Source organism: Lampris incognitus, chromosome 9 (genome assembly GCF_029633865.1).
Source record: "Lampris incognitus isolate fLamInc1 chromosome 9, fLamInc1.hap2, whole genome shotgun sequence".
Classification (NCBI taxonomy): Eukaryota; Metazoa; Chordata; class Actinopteri; order Lampriformes; family Lampridae; genus Lampris; species Lampris incognitus.
Window position 1 is genome coordinate 48290780 of NC_079219.1, and position 24404 is coordinate 48315183.

Sequence of the window (24404 nt, forward strand, 5' to 3'; positions counted from 1 at the left end):
AAACTTTGCTTTCGTCAAAGAATCCTCCATTTGCAGCAATTACAGCATTGCAGACCTTTGGCATTCTAGCTGTTAATTTGTTGAGGTAATCTGGAGAAATTGCACCCCACGCTTCCAGAAGCAGCTCCCACAAGTTGGATTGGTTGGATGGGCACTTCTTTGAGCAGATTGAGTTTCTGGAGCATCACATTTGTGGGGTCAATTAAACGCTCAAAATGGCCAGAAAAAGAGAACTTTCATCTGAAACTCGACAGTCTATTCTTGTTCTTAGAAATGAAGGCTATTCCATGCGAGAAATTGCTAAGAAATTGAAGATTTCCTACACCGGTGTGTACTACTCCCTTCAGAGGACAGCACAAACAGGCTCTAACCAGAGTAGAAAAAGAAGTGGGAGGCCGCGTTGCACAACTGAGCAAGAAGATAAGTACATTAGAGTCTCTAGTTTGAGAAACAGACGCCTCACAGGTCCCCAACTGGCATCTTCATTAAATAGTACCTGTTAGAGCCTGTTTGTGCTGTCCTCTGAAGGGAGTAGTACACACCGGTGTAGGAAATCTTCAATTTCTTAGCAATTTCTCGCATGGAATAGCCTTCATTTCTAAGAACAAGAATAGACTGTCGAGTTTCAGATGAAAGTTCTCTTTTTCTGGCCATTTTGAGCGTTTAATTGACCCCACAAATGTGATGCTCCAGAAACTCAATCTGCTCAAAGAAGTGCCCATCCAACCAATCCAACTTGTGGGAGCTGCTTCTGGAAGCGTGGGGTGCAATTTCTCCAGATTACCTCAACAAATTAACAGCTAGAATGCCAAAGGTCTGCAATGCTGTAATTGCTGCAAATGGAGGATTCTTTGACGAAAGCAAAGTTTGATGTAAAAAAAATCTTATTTCAAATACAAATCATTATTTCTAACCTTGTCAATGTCTTGACTCTATTTTCTATTCATTTCACAACATATGGTGGTGAATAAGTGTGACTTTTCATGGAAAACACGAAATTGTTTGGGTGATCCCAAACTTTTGAACGGTAGTGTATATATATATATATATATATATATATATATATATATATATATATAAGAGTCAAGACGCAGTCTGTAAAGGGTCTGACATGACCCTCGGTATTTGTAACATATTTGTCATCGTATTTGTGCTGCAATTACGAAGACCAGGAAACTAAAGCCCTGCACGGGTCAAAACCTCCAACCCTAGACCGACAAAGTCTGCAATTTTACAGCCCGAGCCGAGACCAACACTAATATTCAAACTCTCTCTGATGCGCGCGCTCTCTGATACACGCAAACACACACGGCAAGGTCAGCTGTCACTTGTACTGCACGCATGTATGATATTTATAATATTGTAACGTGCATGGATAAGTAGAAACGTAGGTCCTTGACTAAGGGGTCGAACCCTTTAGTCGACTGGTTAACGTTGTCGCTTGCGGTGCAGGAGATACGGGTTCGCGTCACGGCTGTGGCGGTTCCCGGGCTGCCCCCCGAATTCGCTGCAATATTGTCAGCTTAAGTGTTTGATACAGTGGCCTATGTGCTCTGCAAGTATGGAGAAGTTAAATGAGCCCGAGCCCGGTTTATAAAAAAAAATTTGGCCCACGCCCGGCCCGAATCAACTCGGCGTGTCGAGACGGGCTTGCAGACCTCTACTTGAAACAACAGGGGAATTCTGCATTTAAAGTCTACTACTACTACGTTTAAAGTCTATTAGAAAAAAATTAAATAAAATTGAAAAAATAAATCTCTGCTCTGTAGCTGCTTTCTGCCCCCTAGTTGCGCACGTAGCTCTGTGATGACGTTGCACGGAAACCCTCCTATAATTTCCTTCCTTTCCAAATGTCATACATGTGAGTTTTATGACGTGTTTTAAGACAGTTGCTACTGTAAATGGGAGGTGCCGAAAAGCAGTCAGTACGTTACACACCGATGCTGATGTTGTTGCGGAGCCTAAGAGCAGGGAGAATAAACTCGTCCTTTAATTGCAAAATACTGAACTCTCGCTAGTCATTCTTCTAATAAACAAACGCTAGTTTATTACATGGTGTCAGAAGTGGTTGTGGATGGCCAGAGAGCTTTCGCTTTTGCTTTGAGAAGCCCGCCGAGTGGCCCGACTGGAAAATAACGGTTTACCCGCCACAGAGCGGCTACTAAACTGGACGAAGAGGACGGCCCAGTTCAAGTCAGCACGCTGGTGTATGCGCTCGGGAAAGAAGCAGAAAACATTCTCAGCTCTTTCACCTACGGTGAGGGGAAAATTAGTCGCAATATGAGGTTGCATTGGCGAAGTTTGATGCATATTTTATCCCGAGACGCAACGTTATTCACGAGCGAGCATGCTTTAACCAGCGCGTGCGGCGTGCGGGAGAGCGTGCAGACACATTCATTCATACGAACTGTCGGAGTACTGCGACTTCGGGACAAACCGCGAGGAACACGTCAGGGAGCGCATCGTGGTGGGCATTCGGGACGAAGACCTGTCACAGAGGCTACAGCTGATCCCGAACCTCACTCTGGGGACGACTGTGCAGTAGGTGCGGCCGTCAGAGGAGGTAAAAGCTCAGGTCAATCAGCAGGGAGAGAGGGCTTGTGCTATACAGGAGGTAGCACAGCGACACAGCAAAGGCAAAATGGCGGCGCCCACAGAGAGACACGCACAGGGACCGTGACAGTGACCGCAGAAAGTGCGGGCGGTTCGGCAAAACACCACACAGCCAGGAGGATATATCAACTTGCAACAAATGTGGGAAAAGTGGACACTGGGAGAGGGTATGTAAAAGCAGGCTGGTGAGTGAAGTGACTGAGGGTGAGGAACATGATGGACACTATTATCTGGGCTCAGTTAAGCACACCTCACAATGATGATGAGACAGTTACAATGAACATCAGTAGTGTGCCCATAGAATTTAAAATTGACACAGGGGCTGATTGTAGCATCGTGAGTGAAGCGGTGTACACAACACTCGAGCCCAAGAGAGTCCTACAGAGGCCAAAGAAAGTACTGAGTGGTCCAGGGGGCGGTTTGAACTGTTTAGGGCAGTTTATAACTCAGACCAGCTACAAAGGCAAATCATACACATTCAGGCTCTATGTTATTAGAGGGGCGAGCGGGAATAAGCTGCTCAGCAGGCCTGTAGCTTTAGCAATGGGGCTAGTAAAGAGAGTATATGAAATCAGCAGCAGTGAACATGAGCTTGGTCTACTTAAAACACAGCCTGTAAAAATAGTGCTGCAGGAAAATGCCCAGCTCTATGCAGTCTGAACCGCATGCCGTGTCCCCATGCCCCTCCTGGGTGCAGTGAAAGAAGAGTTGGAACAGATGGAAGCCAACGACATCATCGAGGCTTCAACTGAACACACATTGTGGTGCGCCCCGATGGTGCCAGTCCCAAAAAAAGTCGGGTAAAGCGCGCATCTGTGTCGACTTAAAGAAGCTTAACAAAGCTGTCAAGAGAGAGAGGTTCATGCTGCCTCGCAGATCACACACAAGGTCGAGAACTGCATGTACTGTCGTGAGCAGAGGAGAGCACAGAGCAGACAGACTCGATTGTCAACACCTCTCCCAGACAGGCCGTGGAAGAAAATCGGCATAGATTTGTGTGAACATGAAAGAGAAAATTACCGGGTCATAACGGACTACTACTCTCGATACCTGGAGATACTCCACATGTCAACCACGACAAGAGCACACTTAGCCTTGAAGCTAAGAGCTACATTTGCCCGGTACGGAATACCGGAGGAGGTTGTCAGTGACAATGGGCCACAGTTCAGTAGTGATGTCTTCAGAGACTTTGCCTGTGAAATGGACTTCAAGCACATGACCTCTAGCCCCCATAACCCGCAAGGAAACGGACATGCAGAGTGTGCAGTCCAAACAGCCAAGGGGATTCTGAAACGAAAAGATCCTGTCCTTGCTCTCATGATCTACATCCTCTCCACACAGCATCACGGGTGTCAGCATGGGGCGGAAAATCAGGACGACCCTGCCCATCCTTCCCAAGAATCTACAACCAAAATGGCCGAGCCGACATCACATCAGAGCTAGAGATGCCGTGGAGAAGAGTAAACAGGCCTTTTACTACAACAAGCGTCATGGTGTGGAAAAGCTCACACCACTACAGCAAGTAGACTGTCTTCACAAGGCTGGGTCATCAAAAAGCCTGGGCCACACCGGCGGTAGTGGCAGGTGAGAGCGCCACACAGAGGTCGTACATCGTTGAGACAGAGCAAGGAGCTCTCTGTACAGGCGAAACCGTCGCCATCTCCAAGCGGTGCCCGTTGCAGGGTCCCCAGTGGAGGCCAACACAAACCTCAGGAATGACCCACCAGACATTCAGGCGAGCCCAAAACATAGCTCACCTGGCCCAAAAGTGAACACTGATGGACTGCCACAAACCAGGTCTGGTAGGCTTGTTAAACCTGTCCAGAGACTTGACATGTGAAGGGAAGGTTTAGTCAGACTTGAGTTTGAAAAAAAAGAGGAAAAACAGGACTGTCATGTTTGTTTAGTGTGAAAAAAAGGTATGACATTGTTGGTTATGCATGTTTGTTGAGAGACATAATGGTTGGTAAACATTTACTCATTCTCTCTTCGGTTACTCTTGGGCCACAAGAGGGTGCTGTTGTTTATATTAAGCATTGAGTGTTACGTGGATATGGATAATGGCAGTATCTAAAAGGGGTGAGATGTCATAGATGTGAGTTTTATGACGTGTTTTACGACAGCTGCTACTTTAAGTGGGAGGTGCCGAAAAGCAGTCAGTACGTTACACACGGATGCTGATGTTGTTGTGGAGCCTAAGAGCACGGACAATAAACCCGTCCTTTAATTGCAAAATACCGAACTCTCGCTAGTCATTCTTATAATAAACAAAAGCTTGTTTATTAGTTTATTACACCAAATACCATCCTTTCATCTCAGCTTTCTCATCTTTCGTCTCAAATCTCTTGTTTGACGTTTCCTCGCTCCCCGAGATTCGTTTGAACCGGAAGTAGGTCTGGTCCGCCATTTTGGAGACCGCCCCCCAAAGCTCGTTGTCACGTCTTATTTCTGCTCGATACTGTTGTGTTGGAGAATGTTATATGAACATAACTTTTCACCCCACACCACTGTACTTTGGAATAATAGATATATATTATATCGGAACAAGTCTTTATTCTTTAAAGATTGGTATGAGGAAAATATATGGTCAATAGTTGATCTAATGGATCCTAGTGGTAATTTATTAAATTATGAACAATTCCAGACAAAACATACTTCCAAATCAGACTTTACTAAATTACATAAAGCACTCTCCAAAGAATTTGTATCTCTGATAACAAATATAATGACTCACCAACCTATACAGCCACGATTGGCCCCACTGTCAATTCAAGGGTTTTTAATCTTGGACAAAAAATGTGATAATCATTTTATTAGAAACTGTCTCACTGAAAACTTATTCCCTGAAAGACATAACAAAAATGACATTTTACACAAATTTGATAAAAATTCAATTATTAAATTGAGAACAATGTATCTGTGGCGGACACTAGGGGCTATGCCTCTCACCCAGCAGGACTGTGAGCTGGGGGCGTGGTTTACGTTCCCGGGCTCGCCGGTGCAGGGTTGTTCCTGCTGCAGTTGGTTTTTGGAGTTGAGGAATAAACATCAAACTCGCCTTGGTCTCCTGTGTTTTTCCTCATTCCTGCCACATTGGTGACCCCGAATTGAACATGTTTGGAGCAGAAGAGGAGTGTGAATCCACTTCGGCCACGCCGCCCCAACTCTCACAGCCGGCCGTTCTCGCCGCGGCTGTGAAACTCCCAGAGTTCTGGCAGAGCGACCCGGCCTCGTGGTTCCAGCATGTAGAGGCGGGCCATGCAGCTGTTGCGCGCGCCTCCGCAACACGATAAATACGTCGCCCTCAAAGATCTTCTGCTCCGGAGGTACAGCCCATCTACCGCAGAGAGGGCAGATAGGATCCTTTCCCTATCCAGTTTGGGCGACGGGACGGCTGTGGATCTCATGGACAATATGCTGTCGCTGCAAGGCTCAGACGAAGATGGGTTCCTTTTCCCACACGTTTTCCTGCGCCAGCTCCCGTCTCCTGTGCGCGCGGCTTTGGCTAACTCCCCGTGTCTGGCCGCTGGTGACTGCCGAGGTTTGGCTGAGGAGGCCGATCGGGTCCTGCTGGCTACCAGACGGTTCTCTGTGCAGAGTGTGGCATCGGAGCCTCTGCAGCCGACGTCGGAGGACGCGGACCCGGCAGTGGTGGCTGAAGTGACTGCCCGGAGACGGCGCGAGAGAGGCCTCTGTTTCTTCCACCGGCGGTTCGGCGGCAAGGCGAGGCGCTGCGTCCCTCCGTGCACGTTTGAGGCGGCGGGAAACTCCAGGGCCAGCGCTCAGTAGCAGCTGTGGGCGCTGGCGGACGTAGTGAGCTGCTCTTCATTAAGGACACGATGTCAGGAAGACGGTTTCTGGTGGACTCAGGCTCGCAAAAGAGCCTACTCCCTCCTGCTAAGACAGTCAGGTCGGCAAAAGGCGGCGGCCCACAGTTAAGTACAGCTAACGGTTCGTCCATTGCGACGTTTGGCACAAGGTTGGTGACTGTTTGTTTCCACGGGCGCCATTTTGAGTGGGACTTTGTAGTGGCCGCCATTACTGTTCCTATTATCGGCGCGGATTTTCTGTGTGCTAATGGTCTGCTGGTTGATGTTGCAAACCGCCGTTTAATTGATGCTGTGTCTTTCGCCACTGTTCCGTGCGAGACAGGGGGAGCCGGGCCGTTAACACACGCTAACTTTTTAGCATTAGGGGATGTTTTTCAGCGTTTGCTGGCGGATTTTTCATCGGTGACTACGCCTGCCTTTTCCACCGCGGTTACCAAACACGGGGTAGAACATTTCATTCCCACTCTGGGACTGCCAGTTTTTGCGCGCGCGGCGCCTCGACGCGATAAAATTGGCTATAGCTAAGGAGGAGTTCGCCATCATGGAGCGTCTGGGTATAGTGAGGCGTTCCAACAGCCCGTGGGCCTCGCCGCTTCACATGGTGCCCAAGGCGGATGGGTCGTGGCGGCCTTGCGGCGATTTTCGCCGCCTGAACAACGTCACCGCCAATGACCGCTATCCCATCCCACACATACAGGACTTTTCCATACGCCTGGCAGGTACCACTATTTTCTCTAAGGTGGACCTGGTGCGCGGCTATCATCAGGTTCCCGTGCGCGCAGAGGACGTGCCCAAGACCGCAGTGATCCCCCCGTTTGGGCTTTTTGAGTTCATGCGCATGCCTTTTGGCTTGAAGGGGGCAGCGCAAACCTTTCAGAGGCTGATGGACTCGGTGTTGCATGACCTTGCTTTCGTGTTCGTTTATCTCGACGAAATATTAGTGGCCAGTCCGTCAGCTGAAGAGCACCTGGCGCACCTGAAACAGGTTTTCCGTCGTCTGGACGAACACGGCCTGATAGTCAACCCGGCCAAGTGTCAGTTTGGACTGCCGGTGATTGACTTCTTGGGTCACCGCATTTCGCCGCAAGGCGCGGTCCCATTGCCTTCTAAGGTGCAAGCGGTGGCGGAATTTCCCCGCCCGGTCTCTGTTAAGGCATTGCAGGAATTCTCGGGCATGGTGAATTTCTATAACCGTTTCCTCCCTCGCGCTGCCCACCTCCTTCAGCCACTTTACGAAGCCCTGCGGCTTAAGAAGGCTAACGACCCTGTCGACTGGACTCCCGAACAGGTCCAGGCCTTTGACGGAGCTAAGTGCGCCCTGGCTAACGCTGCCCTCCTCGCCCATCCCACACCCACGGCGTCCATAGCTTTAACAACCGATGCGTCTGACATAGCCGTGGGGGCTGTGGTTGAGTAGCGTGTGGCGAATGCGTGGCAGCCACTCGCATTTTTTAGCCGCAAACTGCGGGATAGCGAGCGCAGGTATAGCGTGTTTGACCGGGAGTTGCTGGCACTGCACCTTGCAACCCGGCATTTCCGCTTCCTGCTGGAGGGTCGCCCATTCACGGCTTATGTGGATCATAAGCCGCTGACTTTTGCCATGTCCAAGGTGACTGAGCCGTGGTCTGCTCGTCAACAGCGCCACCTAGCGGCGATCTCCGAGTTCACAACGGACATTCAGCATGTGGCCGGGAAGTGCAACCCTGTTGCTGATTGTCTGTCGCGTGTGCTTGTGTGTCCTGTGCACCTCGGTGTGGATTTCTCCGCTATGGCTGCCGACCAGCCCAGCGACCCGGACGTCCTTGCCCTTAGGTCAACGCGTACCGGTCTCAAGCTAGAGGACGCTGTGATGCAGGAAGGCAGTCCTGCCCTCCTCTGCGATGTCTCCTCCGGCCGTCCCCGCCCCGTTGTTCCAGTGGCCTGGCGCCGTCGAGTTTTCGATTCGATTCACTCCCTCTCGCACCCTGGAGTTCGGGCGTCGGTGAAGTTGGTCGGTTCCAAGTTCGTCTGGCCTGGCCTCCGCAAGGACGTCAAGGGGTGGGCAGCTGCATGTGTAGCGTGCCAGCGCGCTAAGGTCCACCAGCACACTAAATCGCCCCTTGAACCGTTTCCGATCCCGGCCAGGCGTTTCGACCACGTGCATGTGGACCTGGTGGGCCCTCTACCTTCTTCACAGGGTTTTACGCACCTGCTCACAATGGTAGATCGGACCACCAGGTGGCCAGAGGCTGTCCCTCTATCCTCCACAACATCCGCGGATGTTGCACGCGCTTTTCTTTCCTCCTGGGTCGCCCGTTTCGGCACTCCGTCAGATATCACCTCAGACAGGGGCCCCCAGTTCGTGTCAGAGCTCTGGGCGGCACTTGCGCGATCCTTGGGTGTGCAGGTACACCGCACTACCCCGTATCACCCTCAGGCTAACGGCTTGTGTGAACGTTTTCCCCGGTCGCTCAAGGCAGCGCTGCGCGCTGCGCTCTCGGATGGTAACTGGGTGGATCGTTTACCTTGGGTTATGCTCGGGTTGCGTTCGGCTCCTAAGGAGGACCTCGACGCGTCACCCGCTGAGCTGGTGCTCGGTCAGCCACTCCGCGTCCCTGGGAAATTTTTGCCTGGGAGTTCCGCTCCTCGACCCCGTCCGGCCGTTTATCCTTTTTTGTCCGACAGCACTCGGGTTCCAGGCCCCGTTCACCACTGTTTTCCGCGGTCGTTCGTGCCTGCGGAGCTCATGTCGGCTCGTTTAATTTTTGTACGGCATGATGCTCACCGCTCGACCCTCCAACCCCCATACGATGGCCCATTTCGGGTTCTTGAGACGGGTCCTAAGGGTTTTGTGCTAGATATGGGTGGGCGTAGGGAGCGTGTCACGCTTGATAGACTTAAACCGGCGCACAGGGTGGCAGGCGAAGTTGTGTTTCCGGCCCAGGTTCCCCGTCGGGGTCGTCCTCCTTCCAGGACCCCGGCAGTGTCTTCACGGGTTCAGCGTTCTGCTTCTCAGCCGGCTTTGGACTGTGTTTCACCTACTGTTTCGGCTGAGGGACGGCGCAGCCGTTATGGCAGGCTGCTTAAGCCTCCAATGAGACACTAATTTTCTTTCCAGGAGTCCCTTCTGGGTGTTTGGGGGGGGGGGGGCTGTGTGGCGGACACTAGGGGCTATGCCTCTCACCCAGCAGGACTGTGAGCTGGGGGCGTGGTTTACGTTCCCGGGCTCGCCGGTGCAGGGTTGTTCCTGCTGCAGATGGTTTTTGGAGTTGAGGAATAAACATCAAACTCGCCTTGGTCTCCTGTGTTTTTCCTCATTCCTGCCACATATCTAACATTTCCTATCCCCCACAAAGCAAAGGAAACACACTTCAAAATTATGAATAACATATATCCCTCCAAAGAACTACTTAGATCACGGTTTGGTTTTGACGATAATATATGTTCATTTTGGGAAAATGACATAGAAACTACGGACCATGTATTTTTCTCATGTGGTGTGGTACTTGTGTTCTGGCTTGACGTTCACAAATGGATAAAGCAAAGGATTTTGTCCTTTCCAACTTCGATTTCTAGAGACAATATAACATTTGGTATGATTTTGCAAAACAAAAACGATGAATTCTGTTGTAATGTAATCCTCTGCTTAGCCAAATTCTTTATTCATAAAAATAGATACTTTAAGTCATCCCCCAAATTTGTTGTTTTTTTAAATGAATTTAGATTATACTGGAAATCTTTAAAACTAATGACCGACACAAAAGCTCTAAAAATTTATGAGGTGTTAAGACATTTTCCCACTGAATCAGAAGACTGATATCCTTATTAATTACCCCTTGTATGATGGTCTATGTTTTATTATTTTCAATTTGTGTATGTCATGTATTTAATATTATTGTTTGTACCCTTATTTTCATAATACATTACCGTATATTTGTCATGTGACATTCAATCTCTATGTACTTCCTGATATACTGTATAGAAATGTTTACATACTGTTCCCTTTGGCACTTTGGATATATCTATGTATTTTTGGATGGAATGTATATTTGCCATGTTTGTTTTATAATGAACTTTCTTCAAGAATCTGTACATGAATATGAACAATGTTCAATAAAAATATATTTTAAAAAAATCTTATTTCTGCTCTGAGGAGCCATGAGCAAGGATACATGAGAGCAGCCTTCCCGGAAGACTTTCAACTGAACGCCATGACAAAATCATAAACATCACCTCAAAATCATAGACAATCTAAGACCTATCACGTTGTTGAAGTTATTAGCACATATTTACACAAATCGTCTCAAAAAACATATGTCTCAAGTTGTCAGTGAAACTACCAGGTTTCTTAAATGGTAGATCTATTTACAATAACACCTGTCTTATTGATATACTAGATTACAGGGAAATGATTGGGGATCAGGGTTTCATTTTATTTCTCGATTTCAAAAAGGCCTTCGACATGATTGAACACCCCTTCATGATCCATACTTTTAAGGCATTTGGTTTTGGGGACAATTTCATAAAGGTCATAGTGTGGAAATTGCAGGAAAGTAGAGACGGACAATTTCTCATTGACTACACGAACGCGTGTGTCATTTATTCTTCCGTATGAAATCACAGTGCGAACAACACGGCGCTGCTCCCTATATACACTGCTCAAAAAAATAAAGGGAACACATAAGCAATGCAATGTAGCTCCAAGTCAATCACACTTTTGAGATATCAACCTGTCCAGTTAGGAAGCAACACTGATTTGTGAATCAATTTCACCTGTTGGTAAATTGTCTAATTTCCACCTGGTGGAAATTAGACAATTTGCAAGACAACCCCTATAAAAGGAATGGATTTGCAGGTGGTGGCCACAGACCATTTGCCTGTCCTCATCTTTTCTGGCCGATCTTTGGTTAGTTTTTCATTTTGCTAGTGCCCTCACCACTAGAGGTGGCATGAGGCGGTATCTGCAACCTACAGAAGTTGCTCAGGTAGTGCAGCTCATCCAGGATGGCACATCAATGTGTGCTGTGGCAAGAAGATTTGATGTGTCTCCCAGCACAGTGTCCAGAGCATGGAGGAGGTACCAGGAGAAAGGCCAGTACACCAGGAGACGTGGAGGGGGCCGCAGGAGGACAACAACCCCGCAGCAGGACCGCTATCTGGTCCTTTGTGCAAGGAGGAACAGGAGGAGCACTGCCGGAGCCCTACAAAACGACCTTCAACAGGCCACTAATGTGCAGGTTTCTGCTCAAACAGTGAGAAACAGAATGCATGAGGATGGTATGAGGGCCCGACGTCCACAATTGGGGCCTGTGCTCACAGCCCAACACCGTGCAGCCCGATTGACCTTTGCCAGAGAACATCTTGGTTGGCAGATTCGCCATTGGCGCCCTGTGCTCTTCACAGATGAGAGCAGGTTCACACTGAACACATGTGACAGACGTGAGAGAGTCTGGAGACGCTGTGGAGAACATTCTGCTGCCTGCAACATCCTCCAGCATGACCGGTTTGGTGGTGGGTCAGTGATGGTCTGGGGAGGCATATCCTTGGAGGGCCGCACAGACCTCTACGTGCTAGCCAGAGGTACCATAACTGCCATTAGGTACCGGGATGAGATCCTCAGACCCATTGTCAGACCATATGCTGGTGCAGTGGGCCCTGGGTTCCTGCTCATGCATTACAATGCTCGTCCTCATGTGGCCAGAGTGTGTCAGCAGTTCCTGTATGTCGAGGGCATTGATGCTATGGACTGGCCTGCACGTTCCCCAGACCTGAATCCAATCGAGCACCTCTGGGACATCATGTCTCGTACCATCCGCCAACGCGATGTCGCACCACAAACTGTCCAGGAGTTGACCGATGCCCCGATCCAGGTCTGGGAGGAGATCCCTCAGGAGACCATCCGTCGTCTCATCAGGAGCATGCCCAGACGTTGTAGGGAGTGCATACAGGCACGTGGAGGCCACACACACTACTGAGCCTCATTTTGAATCGTCTTGAAGAATTTCCACAGAAGTTGGATCAGCCTATGTTCTCATTTTCCACTTTGATTTTGAGTATGATTCTGACTCCAGACCTTAATGGGCTAATGATTTTGATTTCCATTGATCATTCTTAGGTTATTTTGCTCTAAACACATTCCTCTGTCTAATAAATAAAGATTTTCAGCTGAAATATTTCATTCATCGAGGTCTATATTGTGTTTTTAGGTGTTCCCTTTATTTTTTTGAGCAGTGTATAAAGAACAGATAATAAATAAATAAATATATAAAATTAAAAACCAAGGAGAGGAGTTCTCTGCAAGTTCAAGTTTCTCTATTAAGTTGCAGAGTTTCAAAGCCTTTTTCTCCATTCATTTCAGTGGTAAGAAATAATGACACAGCTCCTTGTGAAATGTGTAGAAACTCGGTTGTATTTTCAGGAATCTATTCTTATGTAAAAATAAATTTTCAAGAATAATTATCATATTAATTGATAAGTCACGTGTCCCATCCCATAATTATATCAAAATTCACATTTTCTTTGTTAATCCAGAGAAAATGTTAAAATTTAGGAAATAACCAGTAATGCAAATCCCCCCAAAAGGCACTAGCAAATTTACATTCACAGGACAAATATTCTGCTGTTTCAATGTGTTCATCACAAGCAGGGATGGCCAACATGATGTGTGGCTGCAGGTCTTTGTTCCAACCAAGCAGTTACAAACCTGATTCTGTTAGTCAACTAATAGTCTTGTTCCAACCAAGTATCTGATTGTACTCATATATCATGTCTCCATGAATGAATACCACAGAATGTCTGGATTACAACAACAAAAATTTCTATGAACTTTCCAGAGACAATAGTATAAAGACAGTGCTAGGCAAAATGCTTATCATTCTTTTCAATCCAATTCCATTTTATTTCTATAGCGCTTTAACAAAACATTTGTCACAAAGACACTTCACAGATGTACATACAATTTAGAGAAAAAATAATTTAAGGCATTTGTTGAAGTTTGGGGGTTCAACACATTAGCCCCAACAATAGCAAGGCCATAACAATAAGGCCTATTCAAGGACTTGTGTATGATAAATCATGAGGAATCACCTCGAAGTATTCCAGCCTGCAAACCCTATTTGTGGCCGTACAAAAACCTCCCCCCAACCCACACAACTACCATTTCATATTTCAAATGCCTACGCATCCTCCTCAAAGTTTCACAACTGAAATCAGCCTTATTTAAAAACATGTAAAAAAAAACAGTTGGCTGTTCTGTGTGAACAAGAGCATAACTCGAAATTCTGCAACAATAACTACAATTGTAGGTGATATCAGCCAAGAAGCTATCCTTCACGAACATATTGCAATTTGAACAAAACACATCAAGTTCACTTTGTGCAAAATAATACAATGTAAAAGCTTACAAATGATAAGTTGGTCTGGGTCGCACACGACACGTATTGACTGTGAACAATATCTAATCTAGCATGATCCAACAGTCAAAACCATCAGATCCCAGTATCTACTGAACGCACTTCATTTAATGGTCGTAACTGAGAAGTTATCTGACATGTAGCCTGCTTCCTAGCCAGCTAGCCATGTGATAGCATAATATATAGCAATATTTTGTGACGTGATACAAACGTGACAAGCTGCGCATTGCATTGTTCGGAAGCACATGTGGAGATTTCTATTCGCAGGGAATCCCATTGGTTATGCCATTCGTCGTTAAGCATTTCCACAACTCCAAAAGACTCACCCGGAGCCCTCACATGACGTCTACGATACCAAGTTTGAAGGCGACAGTGTCACATGACAGGGGGCATAGGGCATCGCACTGCGTCACGTGTCTCCGTGTCGACCGGCCTATCAAAAGTAATGGTGAATAATGACACTAAGGGTAGAGGTTATTACAAGATTCAAAAGTCTGCGAGAGTGAGAAGTAACAGAGGTAAATGTAGGAAAGAATGTGTTATTTTCTCTAGGTTGAGATGAGGACATACAGGACTCAATGTCACTTTATACACCATGAAAAGGCCGTGTCTGATAAATGTGAGACTTACAACTGCGAGGAAACGGTTGGACATGTACTGATAGGTTGTACGAAGTTGTGTAGAAAGAGAAACTCTGAGGTGTTGGGTGGTAGATATGGTGGAGCATCATAGGTCTGTTAGAGACAGGGGCCAAACAATTACAGGTGCAAATGGTTTAATTTAAATACTTAAACGAAAAAGGTTTACTGTCCAGACTATAACTTCGCTATAAAGTCGATTGTTACATTCCCGTACAGTAGGTGGCGGCATGCAACTTTGACACTAGTTTGTAGTCCGCCAGTAAAACCGAAGAAAAATAAGACGCTATGGCAATTTAATTTGGTTTAACTTTAGTAATTATGGGCTACTCGTATTTATGCACCCACAAGAGCAAAAATAAAACAAACGTTTTTGGGCGTTTTTTGTTTGTTTGTTTTTTTTCAGAGGTGCAGCTCAGCCAAAGAGGGCAAATGGGCTTTTGCTCGGGCGACTTTAGCCCTACCTTGTGCCCATCCTTGACGTTACCTTGACAACGCCAAAACACGTTTTGTACTATTGTGGGTGTGATATCCTATCTGAAGGATACGCGGTCAGCCAAAGTAAACTCAGTCTTTCACTGAGCAACACACACAGCTGTATTGTAACTTCTTTTTCTTCTTCGTCGGTTCTTCTTCTCTCGGTTTACTGGCGGATCGCAAACTACTTTCAGATGTAGACCGCCACCTACTGTACAAGTGTGTAACATCATGTCATTTTACCCTATTAACCCCCTTCCTTTCTGGTCTTCTGCCCATCAACCTTATGTCACTTAAAAAAGTAAAGAGTGCCTTCCTGGTGATTTCAATACCCTCTCCCTCTCCTTCTGTTTCCAGTAACCCCATCAGATTCCACTCCCGTCCCGCCTCTCGGACTTTATCCTGTAACCTTTCTATTTCCACTTCATACATGTTACAATGTAATATTACATGTTCAGCGTTTTCTTTAACTCCACAGTTTTCACACTTATCAGTGCCCCTTTCCCCCATTATAAACAAAGTGCCATTTAATCCTGTGTGATCCAATTCTAGTCTTGTTACGATGACCTCCTCACTTCTGCTCCTTTCTTTATAATTCTTTGCTATGAGAGATTTTTGTATTTTGTAATACCCCCTTCCTTTCTGGTCTTCCTCCAACCTTTTCTGCCATATCTCCATTCCTTTCCTCTTAATCACCGCTTTTCCTTCTCCTTTTCCAAGTGGAACTGATACTGTTATTTCTTTTTGCAATCAATAAATTGTGGAAGTGCAGGAATGAGGAGACAGAGAGATCGAGTCGAGTTAATTCCGTTTACTCGCCACACAAAACAGCATCGATACAGCACAATCTCTCGTGGCAACAAGCTAATGGCTAGGCTGTCAAAAACATGGTTCCACCTCCTGGGAAACTCTAAGCTGTGCCTACGTCATAACTCTGAACGTCTTCCTTAAAGGAGCAGCAGCCCCTGGTGAATCTATCCTCCATTGTGTATCACCACCCAGGCCGCCACCAGAATTCACCATCACGAAAAATGATAAACAGTAATGTAACACCAACAGCCAACAGGCGAACAGTCCCCAGTGAAACAGTAAACGTCTCGGGGGGCGGACCAGGCGGCCAAAACGGCTGCACTGAAAGGGTATGGGGACAGGGGTGGGGGCGGGGGCAGGGGACATATCTGGAGCCCTGGCAGGGGGCCGGGGGCCCGAGAAAGGAGGCGTCCACGCCGCGGGGGCAGGGCCAGTTCGACCGGCCCCCCCGGGTCCAAATGAACAGGCTTGAGACGTTCCGCCGAGACCCGCTCCGGCTTGCCCCCCATGTCCACCACAAAGTTCTTAGGCCCCGCTTCCAGGACGCGGAAGGGCCCGTCGTAGGGGGGGGGGCTGCAGGGGGGTACGGTGGCTGTCGTGGCGGATGAAGACGTACCTGGTAGACAGCAGATTCTTGGGGACATAGGACTGAGGGAGGCAGTGGTGACATGTAGGGACTGGAGCGAAAGCGTTGGCACTGTCCCAGGCCACAGCCCAATGAGAAGCTGCAGACCAGGGGGCCACGGCGTTGGGAGAAACTCCCCCGGGACACGCAGCGACTGGCCGTGAACTAACTCGGCAGACGAGGACTGGAGGTCTTCCTTGGGGGCGGAGCGAAGGCCGAGCAAGACCCACCGGAGGCGGTCGACCCAGTTGCCGTCCGGGAGGCTGGCACGAAGAGCAGCCTTCATAGACCGATGAAACCGCTCACGGGCTGTGTCAGAAGTGGGATGGGGAGACCGTGAGGTCATCGGAAGTGCGTGCGCAAAGAGGCGTGAGGGAGGTGATACGCTGAAGCACGGGGACGCGCTTCCCGAAGGAGGGGGGTAGTGTAACGTGCATGGATAAGTAGACACGTTGGTCCTTGACTAACGGGTCGGACCCTTTAGTCGACTGGTTAACGTTGTCGCTTGCGGAGTGGGAGACTAGGGTTCGCGTACCGGCTGTGGCGGTTCCCGGACTGCCCCCCGAATTCGCTACAATATCAACGCCTGCTCGCAGAGTTCCCTGAACTCACCACACCTACGTTCTCATCAGCGGTGGCCAAGCACGGCGTCGAGCACCACATTGCCACCGACAGCCCCCGGTCTACGCACGTGCTCGGCGCCTCGACTCTGCTAAGCTCGCAATTGCCAGGGAGGAGTTTGCCACCATGGAACGCCTCGGCATTGTGCGCCGCTCGGACAGTCAGTGGGCCTCCACCCTGCACATTGGTTCTAAGGCTGACGGCGGTTGGCGCTCCTGCAGCGATTTTCGTCGCCTGAACAACGCCACAACCCCCGACCGGTACCCCGTCCCGCACATACAGGACTTCTCCGCCCACCTGGGGGGGGGCCACCATCTTTTTCTAAGTGGATTTTGTGCAGGGATACTACCAGGTACCGGTCCACCCTCGGGACGTGCCCAAGACAGCGGTCATCACGCCGCTTGGACTCTTTGAGTTCCTGCGGATGCCCTTCGGCCTCAAGGGGGCAGCGCAGACGTTCCAGCGGCTGATGGACTCTGTGCTACGGCATATGCCGTTCTTGTTTGTTTACTTGGACAACATTCTCGTGGCCAGCGCGTCCGCGGAGGAGCACCTGACGCACCTCCGGCAGTTGTTCGAGCGGCTCAGTGCGCATAGTCTCATGGTCAACCCAGCCAAGTGCCAGTTCGGCCTGTCGTCCATTGACTTCCTCGGCCTCCGCGTCTCCCTGCAGGGAGCCCTTCCGCTTCCCGCCAGATTTGACGCTGTCACCAGTTTCCCACGCCCCAGCACCATGAAGTCCCTGCAGGAGTTCTTGGGCATGGTGAACTTTTATAACAGGTTCATTCCCCTTGTACAAGGCCCTGCGGGGTAAGGAAACCAAGGGCGAGGTAGACTGGTCCCCGGGGATGGACGAAGCTTTCGACGACGCAAGGCTGCGCTGGCCAAAGCCGCTTTGCTGGCGCACCCGTCCCCCACCTCCCTGATTGCCCTCACGGCGCGGTGGTCGGCGCGGTGTGTGAGCAGTGGGTGGGCGGCGCCAGGCAGCCCCTTGCCTTCTTTAGCAAACAGCTTAAAGAGAACGAGAGGAAGTACAGCACTTTCGACCGGGAGCTCCTGGGTCTCTTTCTCGCCACCCGACACTTCAGGTTCCTGTTGGAAGGCCGCCGTTTCACTGCCTTCGTCGGCCACAGGCCGCTGACCTCCGAGCCGTGGTCCGGGCGCCAACAGCGTCAGCTCTCTGCCATCTCGGAGTTTACCACGGACATCCAGCACGTGGCTGGCAAGGACAACTTGGTCGCCAACTGCCTCTCCCGGGCGGTGGCAGGGTCCGTTCACTTGGGACTCGATTACGCTGCCATGGCTGCAGACCAAGCCGCTGACGCGGACATTCAGGCCTATCGGATAGCCAATACAGGGTTGCGGTTGGAGGATGTGGTGTTTGACAGCGCCAACGCCACGCTCCTCTGTGACGTTTCCACGGGCCAGCCCCGCCCCACGGTGCCCACCCGTGTTTTTGACGTTATCCATGGCCTTTCCCACCCGGGTGTGAAGGCGTCCACTAAGCTAGTCGGGCCCAAGTTCGTCTGGCCCGGCCTCAGGAAGGACGTCAAGACCTGGGCTGTCTCCTGCATGGCATGCCAGCATTCCAAGGTACGCCGTCATACCAAAGCCCCCTTGGCGCCATTCCTGGTGCCCGAGAGGCGTTTCGACCATGTGAATGTGGATCTGGTGGGCCCCCTGCCCCCGTCCCACGCTCACTCACCTTCTCACCATGGTGGACAGGACCACCAGGTGGCCAGAAGCTGTTCCCCTGTTACATCTACTGAGGTGGCCCGGGCGTTCATCACCTCACCTCTGACACGGGCCCGTCGTTCACGTCCGAGCTCTGGATTGCAGTCGCGGAGGGGCTGAGGGTGAAGCTCCACCGCACCACGGCGTACAATCCGCAGGGCAACGGACTTTGTGAGCCACGCTGAACCAGCAGGTGTATTACACGCTGTGGCGTGATACCGGGTTGTCTGACACCAATGTAGCGAATTCGGGGGCAGTCCGGGAACCGCCACAGCCGGGACGCAAACCCGTGTATCCCACTCCTGACACCAATGTAGCGAATTCGGGGGGCAACCACAGGAACTGCCGCGGCCGGGACGCGAACCCGTATATCCCGCGCCGCGGGAGACATCGCTAACCGCTCGACTAAAGGGTCAGATCCGTCAGCCAGCGGCCAACGTGTCTACTTATCCATGCACGTTACAATATGTATCTCCGGCGGCGAGCATGTTTGACAGGCCGAGCGTCCCCGCACCTCCCAGTGTGCACGGGTATGTAGCGAAAGAGACAGCATCGATCAAGCGACAGTTCGTAACATCCACCAGCAGCCTGAAGGCGCACAGGAAGTCCGCGCCAAGGAGGGGAACAGACACCGCGGCCATAACGAAGTCCCAGCCGAAACGCCGCCCGCCGAAACACACCTCCACATACCTGGTGCCGTAGGTACGTATGGGCGTGCCGTTCGCGGCATCCATCGGGGGCCCTTGTCCGCCGGCCATGGTGTCCGCGGCCGATGCAGGCAGGATGCTACGCTGAGCGTCCGAATCGACCGGCAGCCGCCGACCAGATACAGCGTTCTTGATAAACAACAGCTTGCTGTTCTCGCCGGCGCTCATAGCCGCTACTTAGCGCCGGCCCTGGCGTTTCCCTGGACGCTGAAGCGGCATGGCGGAAGACACTGCTTGGCCCTGGCACCAAACCTGTTGTGGTAATAACACAGCCCGCTGTCACGATGGCGGCGAGCAGCCACCGCAGCCGCGGTGCCTGCTGCGTCCTCCAGAGGCGGGGGCAAGTTCTGGGCGGGGAGCATCGCATGAACGAACTGCTGCCGGTTGGCGAGGAAAATCCTATCCGCTGCCGCACCCAGAGCGCGGTAGTCTTTGGTGGAGGAGAGGGGGGAGCTGGGTAGCCCTGTGCGCACAGGCGCTGGGAGCTGCCGTAGAAAAATATGGGGGAGAATGAAAGAGGGATCCGCCGAGCCCAAAACGGTCAACATCTTCTCCAGCAGTTCAGAAGGTTTGCCATCGTCGAGTCCGTTGAGTGACAACAGACGAGCCGCCTTCTCCATCTCCGACAGCTTGAAGAGCTACAACAGGAATGCCTTGAGTGCGCCGTATTTTCCCACAGCCGGGGGGGCTTCCAGTAGCCCCATAGCTCGGGCCGTCGTCTGGGCATCTAACGCCGCCACCACATGGAAATACCTCGTAACGTCCTGTGTTATTTCTCTCAGCTCGAACTGGGCTTCTGTGTGCTGAAACCATGGCCGGGGACTGTGCTGCCAAACGTCGGGCAACTTCACCGTTGCTGCTGAGATGCTAGCGCTAACGTGAGTCATACCGTATCACTCGGAGCCGGAGCGGTGTTGTCCTCGTTTTGGGTCGACATGCTCGTTGTCAGCCTGCGGGGTCACCATTGTGGGAGTGCAGGAATGAGGAGACGGAGAGATCGAGTCGAGTTAATTCCGTTTACTCGCCACACAAAACAACACCGATACTGTTGTGGTTACACCGCCCCGAGCTGCCTCCCCGGCACGTTCAAGCCACTCCCCCAGCTCGGACGTGCCGGAAACATCCGAGCGCTCGGCTCACGCTCTGAGGAGACGAGCTCTGCACTGCACCAGGTGTTTGCCATCATCCATCAGGCACACCTGCGGCAATCAGGCAGCCTTCTACAAGAAGTCTCCCAGAACACCACTTCGTGCTTCGACGTACTGAACCCTGCGGTAAAGCTCTGACAAGCCCTCCAGCGTTCCTTGCCCTCTTGCAATTCCATTTATTCCCCAGTGTTTAATATTCGTGTCTCTCTTTTTCCTCCCAAGACTCTCCCTCCGCGACTTCCACGGCTCCCCGCGTCTCCCTCGTCCCCAGTGACCTTCATGTTTTTCCCCCGGACCTCTCCAGCGATCTCCCCCCGTGTCTCTCTACCTGGACCCCTTCTTTCGGACTTGACTTCCTGGATCTCGGACCCGGACTTCCTCGGACAACCCCTTTTGGATCACGGACTGGACTTGCTTGCCAGGTGCACGCACATTATTCAACACATCCTTGTCATTTACATACCGCACCACACATAGGCTAAAAACACTCACACATATATACGCAAACCATTGGACACCACACATAGTTTATTCACACATCCCACTAACACAACGTTGTTGCACCATACATTCCCCCTACTCTATTCCATTTATTATTTAGTGCCAGTATTTGTTATCTCCCTTCCTTGTTATTCCCCTCCCCCCAATAAAACCGCCTTTTGGATTTTGAACTGTCGTCCTGTGTCTGTCTGCCTTGGGTTTCGCCACACGGGTCGGGTTCTGGTGCGTGAGCATAACAGATACAGCACGATCTCTCGTGGCAACAAGCTAATGGCTAGTGTTCTGGACTCTGTTAGTCATTGTTTAAGTTGAGACCTTTATTCTGTCGACGGAATTTTATTTTGAAGTACTTCCTTCGCGACCGGCAAATTGTAATCAGGAAGTGATATACCGTCTTACCAGTGCATCGTGTGCCGCAAAAGGTTATCTGCCATCCTTGATTCTTACATCTTAATACATGCAACGTTTAAGTATTTCAGTTTGTGTGGCCTATATTTACTACAGGATTTCATAAGTCTATCCCATTCGTTTTATCTGTAGTACGTTATGCCGTGTTGGCTTGCTATGTGTTAGCATGTTCCCTTTTGCTAGTCGTATGCTACGTTATACCTATCTGTATATTGGCTAGTCTATAGCTCTTATTTCGTGCACTGATGTAATGTCCGTAGACGCCTTGTCTTACTGACATAAGAATAATTCAAGAATGAGCCGACTTCGTAGGTTCTTAACTGTGTAGCTTTTACTAGCGTTCGTTCAACATACAACCTTCATAACATGCGCGTCTAACGTCCTGTATACGTCACACGCACTGCACGTACACCCGTGAGTAGGTCAAGTTAAACACGTGACAGGACCTTCAAAATAATATCTTTCATTCATTACATCTCCCCCTCTAAGATGATTTTCTAACCTGTATATCACCCCCCTTTTCACAAAAAAAATAAAAAATCCCCCACAGTACACAAGTCCATACGCCTCACAAATCCAGCCGGATTGCAGGCTTGCTCCCCCTGCCAGAGCGAGTAACATATGGTGTGGAAGTTGGCATTTCTGCTGCTCGGGACTCATCCGTGTTTCCATTCTCCCCTGGAGTGACATGGTCAGGATCCCTGCTGACAAAGGTGTGTTTTGGGTGTGGCCAAAAGGTGGCGCCTGTTCCTTCTGTAATGTTCACCTTGAGCTGTCTCCACTATGTAGGATCTGGGAGTGGAGCTCTGACTGTGAACAACTGCTGGCATTGTCCATGTTTTCTGTCCAAGTTTGGTGAGTACTGCGTCACCTGAGTTCAGTGGGCGCAGTGTCCGCACGCCGTTCCTGCGGTTGTAGTAGAAAGCCTGCCTCGATTTGGCTGTGGCGTCAGCGGTTTTGATCAGTTCCTCTTTAGGCCAGGCCGGTTTCAGGTTATGCTGCAATGTGGGTAAGGTGGTTCTGATTCTCCTACCCATGAGCAATTCCGCTGGACTGGCTCCAGTGGAAGAAGAGGGTGTAGCTCTGTATGTCAACAGGGCGAGGAGAGGGTCTTCCTGTCTTAATGCTTTTGGCTATCTGAACAGCCCTCTCTGCCTGTCCATTACTCTGGGGGTAGTGTGGGCTTGAAGTCACATGGATAAAATCATAATCCTCACTGAACCTCATCTCTTCTGAAACTAGCTGTGGCCCATTATCGCTAACTACAATTTCAGGGATACCAAAACGTGCAAATGTAGCTTTCAGCCTAGCTACAAACTGACTGCTAGTAGTTGTTGGTAGATTTAGGCTCTCCAAAAACCTGGAATAATAGTCAGACACTATCAAGTAGTTTTGCTTTTTGTACTCACACAGGTCTATGCCAACTTTCTGCCATGGTCTGGAGGGAGCTCACTTGACATTAAAAGGCTCTTTTCTCTGTGTGTTCTTGTGTTCTCTGCAGAATTGACATTGCTGTATCTTTGTTGTAATGTGCTCTGTCATTTTGGGCCACCACACTGACTGGCTAGCTCGCTCTCTGCACTTAACTATCCCCTGGTGCCCGTCGTGTATTCTCTCTAAGATCACCTCCCTCATCTCTGTGGGAATGACGATATGACTGCCTCTGATGACTAAACCATCTACCGCAGATAACTCCCCTCTCACCTCTCTGACTGTCTCCGGCACTTTATCGACATACTCAGGCCAGCCGTGTCTGATGAAGCCCAACACTGTCTGGAGCTGCAGATCCCCATCCGTGCTCTGTTTTATCTCCTGCATCCTTTGAGGTGTGGCAGGCACCTGGCACACGATGGCATCAATGTGTGCCGCAACATCATGAGAAGCACCATCTCCGTAGCGCTGCTCTGGGCCTCTGGAGAGTGCGTCAGCCACAGCTAACGTTTTGCCTGGTGCGTATTCAGCCACTGCATTGAAACGCATCAGCCTCATTAACAGTCTCTGGCACCTAATGGGCACATTATCCAAGTCTTTGCTGTTCATGAGAGGCACTAGTGGTTTATGATCGGTGACAAGTCTGAAATTGTCAAGCCCAAACTAGTACTTCTCGAACCTTTCACATGCCCAGACGCTGGCTAAGCACTCTTTCTCGATCTGTGCGTACCTTGTCTCTGCGTCACTCAGCCGTCGGGAGCAGTAGGCCACAGGCTTCCAGTGTTCCCCGTGCTGCTGGAGCAGAACGCCTCCCAGCCCGTAGCTGCTGGCATCTGCTGACACCACCGTAGCCTTAGTGACGTCATAAAAGGTGAGTACCGGGGCGGTGGCGAGTGCTGCTTTAAGGTCTTGGAATGCTGTGTTCTGTGCAGGTCCCCACAGCCACTCTGTCGTTGCTTTAAGCAGTCCATAAAGCGGCTGACCTACAGTGGACAGCTCTGGGACGTATTTTGCCAAATAGTTCACCATCCCGAGGAACCTCTTGAGTTCCGTCACGTTCTGGGACTGAGGAAAGTTCTCTATTCCGGCCATTTTGTCCGGGTCAGGTCTGATGCCTGCCTCGTCGATGACGTGACCAAGGAAGCGGACTTGCTTCTGTTTGAACTTGCATTTCGCTTGGTTCAGTTTGAGACCTGCTGTTTCAATGACCCCCAGCGCCTCTGCTAGGCGCCAGTCATGGATTTCCTCAGTCTCTCCATGTATAAGGATGTCATCCATATACACCTCTGTGCCCTCTAGCCCGGTCAGAGTTTCCGCCATCTTTCTCTGGAAAATCTCTGGAGCACTCGTTATACCAAATGGAAGGCGGCAGAAAGCATACCTCCCAAATGGGGTGATGAAAGTGGTGAGCCCCCTACTGTCTTCATGCAAGGGGATCTGGTAAAACCCACTTGCTGCATCCAACGTTGT